We start from the raw sequence: 9,805 nt of genomic DNA, 5'->3' as shown, positions 1-9,805 counted from the left end.
AACAAATATAGTCAACTTAAAACAACAGGTTATAGTTTCTAACTTAAAACATAACCACAACTTCAATTAATCACAACTTACAACATGTACATCATTCTCAACATAAGCAACTTCAATCACAACTTAAACCACTAATGTTTCTTCACACATATCAACTGTTAAACCTCCAAAATGTTACATAATAACTAGATATCCTATGTTGTTTTATCTGAAATTAATATTAAATATTTGACAATACTTCACTTTTTTTTTATTAAGTGTCCAATAAATAAAGATAATTCAAAAAAAAGAATTAAACCAGGGTAATTAAGGGATAAAATGGGACAAATATGAAGGTTGAAGATATGCAAGACCAGGCTTGACTAATGCACAACTGTGCTTCAAGAGAAAGACACAACTATGCATAGCTGGAATATTAAGCACGGTTGTGCTTACCAATATGCACGGTCGTGCTTTCTTCAAAACACTAAGCATGTTTGTGCTCCTTAAAATAGGACCAAGCCCAAGATATTAAGAATGATTGTGCTTACCAATATGCATGCTTATGCTTCCTTGAGAACACTAAGCACACCCCAAGCCCAAGCCCAAGATATTAAGCATGATCGTACACTTTGATATGTACGATCGTGCTTCAAGAGTTTGTCCTAATTTTTGTCTATAAATAAGGGTGTCCATAATACATTGTAATCATCCAATTTTTATTCATTGTTTAGTTTTAGTTTTACATTTTCTCTCTTTCTCTTTTTCTAGGGTTGTGATGTAATTGTTCCTCATGAACTGCTAATGATGAATTCATAATTTGTTTCTTTTAAATTTTCGCTATTTTAATATTTCTAGTTCTTATCTTAATTAATTGAAAGTTGCATGATCAAACTGATTTATTTAACGGAACCTTAAAATACTTGAATTATTTGAAAATTGGCATGATCAATTTGTTTTCTTAAGTTTCAATTGAATTAATTTATTAATTCGCTTTTGTGTGCTTATGCTTTATTTTTAAAATAAATCACTTAGAATCAATTTAAGTTTTTCTTGAAATAAAAATTGTTGACTTTTTGGAACCACAGGGTTGTCAGCAATTTTAGAAGTATAATTGACAACAAAGATATGTAATTCATGAGTTTTATCTTTTGGGGGAATCGGGAATAGTGAATCACAACCCCAGAATTTTTTACCTTTGAATTTTTGAATAATAACCTTTCTACTCTTGCCCTTAATCACTAAATTCTATCAATCAATCTCTGCTTATTTAAATTGCTAAAAATCAATAGTAAATTAATAATTACTTGAACTTAATCCTTTGAATTTGATATTAGACTTTGTCCATTATTATTACCAAAAAAAAAGTTTATGATATTCATATTTGAAGTTTAAATTTATATTTTTATTATCAACAAAATAAAATTTCATTAATTAAGTCAATATATAATTTTTAATTTAATTTATATGAAAATATCAATATAATATGCGAAACATTTATTATTTAACCAAATATTCATCATGTAATTATTAAATTCTGTCGACTAAGCTTTAAATTTATCCAAACCGAGTGTACCTTTAAATTTCTAATCGATATTTTATTAATATATATATATTATAAAAAAAATTGTTGACACTAATAATATATGCTAACTTTATTCTGGAAACTTGTGTCTACAAAAGAACATTTTTAAAGTAATAAAAAAAATATTAAAATAAGTCATCATCAGCAAATGCACGTTGAATGTGATATTGTCATCGATGTCTGACAGATCTCACCAAATTCGATTGTATTGTCTTCTTTTCCATATATATATATATATATATAACCATTAAATTTAATTATATTTATTTTTTAATATTAATTTTTTATATAATAAAATAAAATGAATAAATGAGAGTCATACAGTTTTGTCGTGGAAGGAGTATCGACTCGAAAAACATTCATAGAATAATTTAATATTATTCTAAAATGTTTATACCATAAATTCTGTTATATAAATTTACAAATTTGTATAAAGAATATTCTATTATATATACCATAAAGTCATCTTCATACTCATTGTTCAAATCAAATTCCTAAAACTATATTTTAATCTCTTATAAATAAAATTATTTTATTTTATAAAATAATATTATTAGAGTATTTAAATTTAGGTTTAATTACTTTTTATCCTTTTAGTATTATAATTATTTGATTTTTCTCCATAAAATTTTAAAGCAATTTTAATTTTTTAGGTATGAAAATTATATTTATATTCATCAAAATTTAATTAAATAATTTTATTCTTTTAAATATTGTAATTATTCAATTTTAATCATTCAAGTATCACACTTATATAATTTTTGACCTATTTAAGTTGTATATATTTTAATTTTTATTTATGTATTAAATAATCTATATCTATTATTAATAAAATTACTAATATATATAACATAATTGTGATACTCTAGAAATTAAAATTTTTAAATTAAAAATTAATAAATCAGAATTACATAATTATATTATTTAATAACTAAAATTCTCAATTAAAATTTAAAAAATTAAAATCCCATAACTATTATACTAAACCAATAAAAAATACATTTAAGTTTTAAATTTATATAAAAAGGCTTAAAAATAAAAAACGAAAAAGAAAGACAGAAAACCTACCCACAACTACCAGTCTACCACTATGACACCGACTTCTATTTTCTGCGGTTTATCTATCTCTACATTAACTAAAATAATTAAATATTTAGTTATATATATTTTTTTCATAAGTGCGTATCCCATTGTTGTGCATTTATAGTTGATATGACATATTGTCCTGAGAAACAGTACAGAAGAATATAATGAATTATGACGTAGAAATAGTATTAATTCAAACTTATTATTGCTTTTGTTGATGTAATATACGTTAACATATTATGGATGCTGTAATATTTTAAATCTTTTAAAAACTATTAAAAGAATATTCCTATTAAATAAATAAATTTCATAATTATATTAAATATTTTTTTTAAAAATTGATTATGACTGTTTTTTGTTTATGAAAGAAAGAATTATGAAATTATTTTTATATTAATTATTAGAGATATAAATAAGTTTTATTTGTTTTAATGTATTTTGATTATATATTATGGTTTTGATTAATAGAGAGATTTTATGGAGAAGAATGTTTTTAGATAAGACGATTGAAAATCATTCTTGAAGATCATAGGACCTTTGATAAAAACAATGTCATGAAGAATGCAAAAGAAGTTGACTCAAGGTGAAGGTAGAAGACCTAAATTTTGTTGAATTATAGGCTTATTTCATAGTTCATTTTTCTTGTAAATATTTTTCTTTATTTTTACCTTGTATTTTGAATTAAGTAATGTAAGTAATTTTGTCTTTATATTGTTTTTACATTAGGGTGTAATTAGTAAATTAGGAAAGGTCTAACTAGCTAAGTCTTGTTAGACTTATTTAGGCTTGGATGATCCAAATTCCTTTTGGCCCATTGATATTGGACGTTCACTTGCTTATGCAAATAGTTTGGACGTCTAAACCAAGTCAAACTTGCCATCCAAATTACAAATTAAATCACGTGGTTAATAGTGAGATCTCAACAAACTTATTAAATGTAATCATTACTTAGGTAGTTATAATCATTAGGCTAGGTAATTGGAGTTAATTTAACCTAATCTAGGTTATTTGTTAATTAAGATTAGCTTAATTTGCTCCATAAGCTTAACTAGGCTTCTAGAAATTTAGTTAGAGTTGGTTAGCTTAAGTATAAGATAGCTAACCATTGTTACATTTAACCATGATTAATCTAACTTGCACCATAAACCAACTAAACTCTATATATTGTATATTTGTACCAATTTTATACTAACTTTGAGCATTTTATTGAGATTTGGCCAAAAATTCTTCTCTAATTTTCTCTCTCAAAGCTTGTTTCTCTCTTTGAAATTCTTCCTTTTCTCTTATCCTCTCTTGAGAATGGTGAGAAATTGAAGAGACTTATCACTCTTTAAGAGTGTGGCATCACCTAAGAGAGCTCATGCCTTCTCTTGTGTGTTAGAAATGGCTTTTAATGGAAGCCATTGAAAAAGCTTGAAGGAGTCCAACAAGTAAAAGATTCGTCCAAGAAGCTTGAAGGTGAAGCTACATTGGGCACGAGAGCTTCAAAGGCCCTCTGGACACATCTTGTTGAGCATAGGAAGAATCATGTCGAATGTGATCCTTCTAGAGGCTCGCAACCTTGAACGAGTCGGGCCCAAGGTGTGCCTCACCAAGTGCAACCCTACTTGTGAGTTTGAATTTTGTATGTTTAACTTGTGCATTTGATTAGGGATAGCTAAGGGATATTCTTAAATACAAACTATGATAAGTGATAAAGATTTGTGTTATGTGATAGAGAATGTCATAATTAGTGTATTGTGAGAAGTGATAAGAACTATGAATTGATGAGAGAATGTAAATTGAATAAGCATAGAATATTAAATTTCATGCATCATGTGCATAAGTGTTTTGTGATGGGTATGATGCAGAATACACCGCTAGGGAAGACTCCCTTATGTAAAAGCTTAGAGATTAGTTCTCAAGGATAGTTTGGTTTGGAAAGTCTCAATATCACTCATTGTGTGCATGGGCTGGATCTTGCGCGACTCAATTATCTTCATGAGACCCTAGTAGTATATCTTTTTGGTGTAGAGTGTTGTGATGACTTGACCCGAGATGTACTCCTAGACTACAAAACCTTCAAGTAGTGATAACATGTTTTAATGGTGCCACATGCATATAGATAGGATAGTCTTGTCCTTGAATGATCATGGTATATTGTTTGCCTTTAAATAAATTTGATTTATGTGGTGATGTGATGAAGTATGAATTGAGAAGTATTGCTCTAATTGTTGCAAGGCCATGTATGAATTAATTATTGATGAGCTCATGTATATTCCTTATATGTATTGTTTGTGTGTGGCTATCTAACTTTGTGATATCCTTTACCCCACATGTCATAACATATGAATAATATAAACTTAATAACCTCAACGTAAGAAATGAACTCAAATTCATACAGGTAGAGAGAATCACATTTTAACATAAACTAGACTTAGCAGAAATAACAAATTACAAATGAATTAAAACGAAACTACTTTAAATAACACTAATCAAATACTAGCTAGTCCTAAATAATCCTTGGTGTCACGTATCTTATCAGAGAAAATTCCAACATTGAGGTCTAGGCCTCAACACTAGCATTGTCAACATTATGCTGATGATCACCTGCAGAAATTACAAGGAATTAACACAAAAAGAAAGGGACTGAGAAACATCTCACTCTAGCTCACGACGCAGGAATGCAAATCGGCTAGCCAAACATAAATAACACATATAATAATGTAGAACATACATAGTTACACATCATCATATTTAACTCATTCATAGCATTATAAGCAACAATAGATAAGATTATAATGAATCATGCATGTGTGCTAGTAAAAACATCACAATCACACTTGTGCATTCCTGCTAGAAACACACTATAATAGTATAGGAGTACATGTCAGGCCATACCCTCTGCGCACTCTCACTAAAAGGACATACTACTAGGGCCTGGTTAGGATAGTTAAGCCGTGCAAGATACATCCCATGATTACAAGAGCAAGATTGGACTTCCAAACTGAGCTATCCCCAAGGTTGGCTCCTAAGCTTTTTCACAAGGGACCTTCCCTAGCGATGTATTCCATATCATACCCTTAAAATAAATACTTTTATGCTCATGATGTATGTCAAACAGACTCTATGCATAACATTTCACATGACCTCATTAATTCATTATTAACCGATCCCATATCATAAAATCATCAACCATCCTCAATATAACAATTAACAATTCAATGATATAAATTAAATATTAGCAATCAATGACATAATGTATCATATCACTACAACTCATACATAGTTCACAAGCATATCAATAGTACATTCACATACTACATTTTCACAACTTAATCTTCTACAATATCGCATGGTCTAAACACCTTAGCTATATATATATATATATATATATATATATATATATATATATTATTAAATTGATCCTACTTTTATTAGAAGTATAAGACAATTATCTCAAGCTTTTATGTTGACCTTAAGAGCTAGTTATGCCATTTATTATTTTTTTTAAAAATGAAAAATTGGCATGTTTCATCCTAAATCTGATAGCCCGACCTTTAATCACTAATTTGATTATAAATTGAGTTCTAGACCTCATTTTTAAGTGATTATAATGATATTTGAAAGCTAACATCTAGGGATACAACTTTTATGAAGATTACAAAACCTAATTCTTTCGTTCAAATTTACTCAAAATGCTTACAATGTATGCATGTTACATTTCACGTATAGAATATATAAGGTTCATCTTTTAACCCACATAACTCGATCATTCCTTAAAAATTTTATGTGATTCTTAGTCTAAATTGTATCCCTACATGTCTCATTTCTAACCCAACAATGAAAACTCAATTTTATTAATCACACACAAAGAAATCACATAACTACCAAAGTATATTCATATCAAAATTTTCAAAACAAGGTACAACTCAAACACAAACTCTTTTCTCCTAATATAATCGGTAAAACATAGATTAAAGCCTAGTACTACTCTATTATACCATCAATTACTTAAATACAACATCAATGTCACATTCTAATTACACACCCCTATTAACTATTCACATAATAACCATTTAGGGTTCTCATGGAACCCACAGGAAATCCAAATTCACAATTACATGTTTAATCAAGAAATTGGAGACATATACAACTACATCAAAAAGAATATTAACGAATCATATGGAAGATATTAAAAACATAATGCAATCAATTGGGAAAGCCCCTTCATACAATACAAGCAACAAAGAAGGGATTGGGGGCCAATCTCATTACCCAACATACATCCCACGCCCAAAGCGAGACTACTCATTCTTCCCTTACCTGGATAAGCTTTAGACAACGATGCACGACTCTGAGGTGATTTCCTTTCGACTCCTGTTCTCCAAGCTTTGAAGCGCATACGTGAAAATAGATGTGTAAAAAGAGTTTGATCAGAAAATTCCTTTTTTAAAAACTCTAACTTCCTTTTAACCCTCTAGTTAAATCATATTAACCATGATTATCTTAAAAATCCCTTCCCTTATTTAATAAAATATTATAATATCCTTTAACAAAAATATCATATAGTATATTCTAAAATATATTGCATAATAAAAGCCAATATTAAACAACACCAGTTAAAAAAATAAAATACCAAAATTATTCATAAAATACTTATATTATATTTTATAAAGAAAGCAAGATGCTACAACTCTTCCCTCCTTTTAGAAAATTTGTCCCAGAAATTACCTAAAGCAAATAGAAACGGATATGCTTCCCGCATTTAACTTTCTAACTCTCACGTAGTACTTTCTTCAACATTTCCTCCCCAAAGAACCTTGGCTAAGAGAATTTTCTTGCCTTTCAACTATTTTACCCTTTTATCCTCAATCCTTAAAAGAACAATTTCATAGGTGAGACTATCCTTCAATTGAATGTTGTCAGACTCAATAACATGGGACCGGTCATGAATGTATTTTCAAAGTTGGGAAACATGAAAGACATCATGCAAATTAGAAAGGGACGGAGGAAAAGAAATTTGATAAGCAACATTACCAATCCTCTTAAGGATTTGGTAGGGACCAATGAATTGTGGAGTAAGCCTAGGAGATTTAAGTGCTCTACCAACTCCAGTCCAATTCTTAGTAGTTTGTTGAACTAGTTCAAGCCCTAACATGGAATTTTCCCCAGGTTCTATCCAACATAAGGGTTTTATACATCTCCCACAATAAAGTGTCTCATAGGGTGTCATCCCAATATTGGAACGATGACCATTATTATAGGTAAACTCTATCAAAGGTATAAAATTATCCCAACTACCCTCATGTTATAAAACCTATGCCCTCAACAAGACTTCTAAGGATCGTATGGTTCTCTCGATCTGTCCATCTGTTTGAGGGTGATATGCTAAACTCAACCTAAGCTTGGTACCTAAAGCCTTATGCAAACCCTCCCAAAATCTAGAGGTAAATATCGTATCTTTATTAGAAACTATATTGGTAGGAACCTCGTGCAATCTCACAATCTCACCTATGTATAACTTGGTCAACCTCTCCAAAGGGTATCTAATATTGATGGGGATAAAGTGAGCAAACTTTGTTAGTCTATCCACTATGACCCAAATGGAATCTAGATTTTTTACAATTCTAGGTAACCTAACCACAAAGTCCATAGAGATATTATCCCACTTCCACATAGGTATGTCCAAGGTTTGTAACTTTTTTTTAAATGTCTCTAGTGTTTTACCTTATACTTTTGGCAAACTAAGTAGGCATACACAAACTCTTCTATCTCTCTCTTCATCCTAGGCCACCAAAACATCTTCCTAAGATCTTAATACATCTTAATGGATTTTGAGTGGATACTAAGGCTAGTTTTATGACCTTATTCAAGAATCATCTTCTTAAGCTCTAATATACAACAAACACATAATCTATCCTTAAGCTATTTCCCTTGGTTCAACTTCTTTATCTGACTTAATATTAAAGTATATACCTTTTAACTCAATCTCATCTATTAGGCTATTGGTCACTTTTAAGGTTCCCAATCTAATAATTCTAAGGGTCAACTCAAAATACAAACTGAAGTTTCTAAACTCTTCTAACAAGCTAAGTTCCTTAAACATCAAAGTAGACACCTGACAGGATTTCCTACTTGAGGCATTAGCCACTATATTAACCTTATCGGGGTGATAGCGAAGCTCAAAATCATAGTCCTTAAGAAATTTTAACCACCTCCTTTGTCTCCTGTTAAGCTCTTTTTGGTCAAAAAGGTACTTAAGGCTTTTGGGTTTAGTTAGGCTACATCTAGGTGCATGATAAGACCATGTAACATTTGCCCTCCACTTGGGCCTAAGCCTTTCTAACACCAAAAATAGGTCCAATAGCCACAAAAATACGTCTAGGTTTTTGTTCCCACCATAATCAAATACCTTAGCCCAAAAATAAAATCCTATGATTTAAAGCACCCCATAATACAAGGGTAAAATAGGAAATACAAAAGAAAATAAATCCTATGACTAAAATAACCAAAATACAAGGGTAAAAATGGAAATACAAGTAAAATAGATCCTATGTCTAAGATACCCCAAAATACAAGGGTAAAAATGGAAAATCAAAGACAAGGGTAAAATAGGCATAAAAATAAATTCTAGGCTACCAAAGCTTAGGAGAGTTATTAGTGTATTTTAATCTTGAGAAGCATGTCTTCTAGGGTTTTGACTTCCCTATTTTCTTCCAATCTCCTAGCCATTGGCCTAGTGATGGGTCCCACATGAAGTTGCATGGATGGTCTTACATCATCCTCTCCTTCTTGAGAAGGATTTGACCACAAATCGTCAAGCTCAATCATTCCATTGGTACCTTCAAGAGATGTGAGACCACAATTAGGGAAAGAAACTACTTAAAAACTTAGCTATGAAATCCTTAAGTACACAATTTTGTTGAATGAAAGTGTTAGGGTCATTGAGGAAGCCAAAAGGCATAACCATATAAGAAAATTTTCAAAAGTTGTGGTGACCCCATGTAATTCATTCATCAAATCGTCTATCTTAGGGATTGAGTGCCTAGAATTTATTGATGGCTTTCTAAATTGGTGCACATCGTCTATTTCCATCTTTCTTTGGCACCAAAAGAATGAGGATGGCACAAGGGTTAAGGTTCTCTTGAACCTAGCCCTTTTTCTTCAAAGGAA

The sequence above is a fragment of the Cajanus cajan genome, chromosome 8 (genome assembly GCF_000230855.2).
Source record: "Cajanus cajan strain Asha chromosome 8, NIPB_CcT2T_4, whole genome shotgun sequence".
In the NCBI taxonomy this organism is placed as follows: domain Eukaryota; kingdom Viridiplantae; phylum Streptophyta; class Magnoliopsida; order Fabales; family Fabaceae; genus Cajanus; species Cajanus cajan.
Note: the sequence above shows the minus strand (reverse complement) of the source record.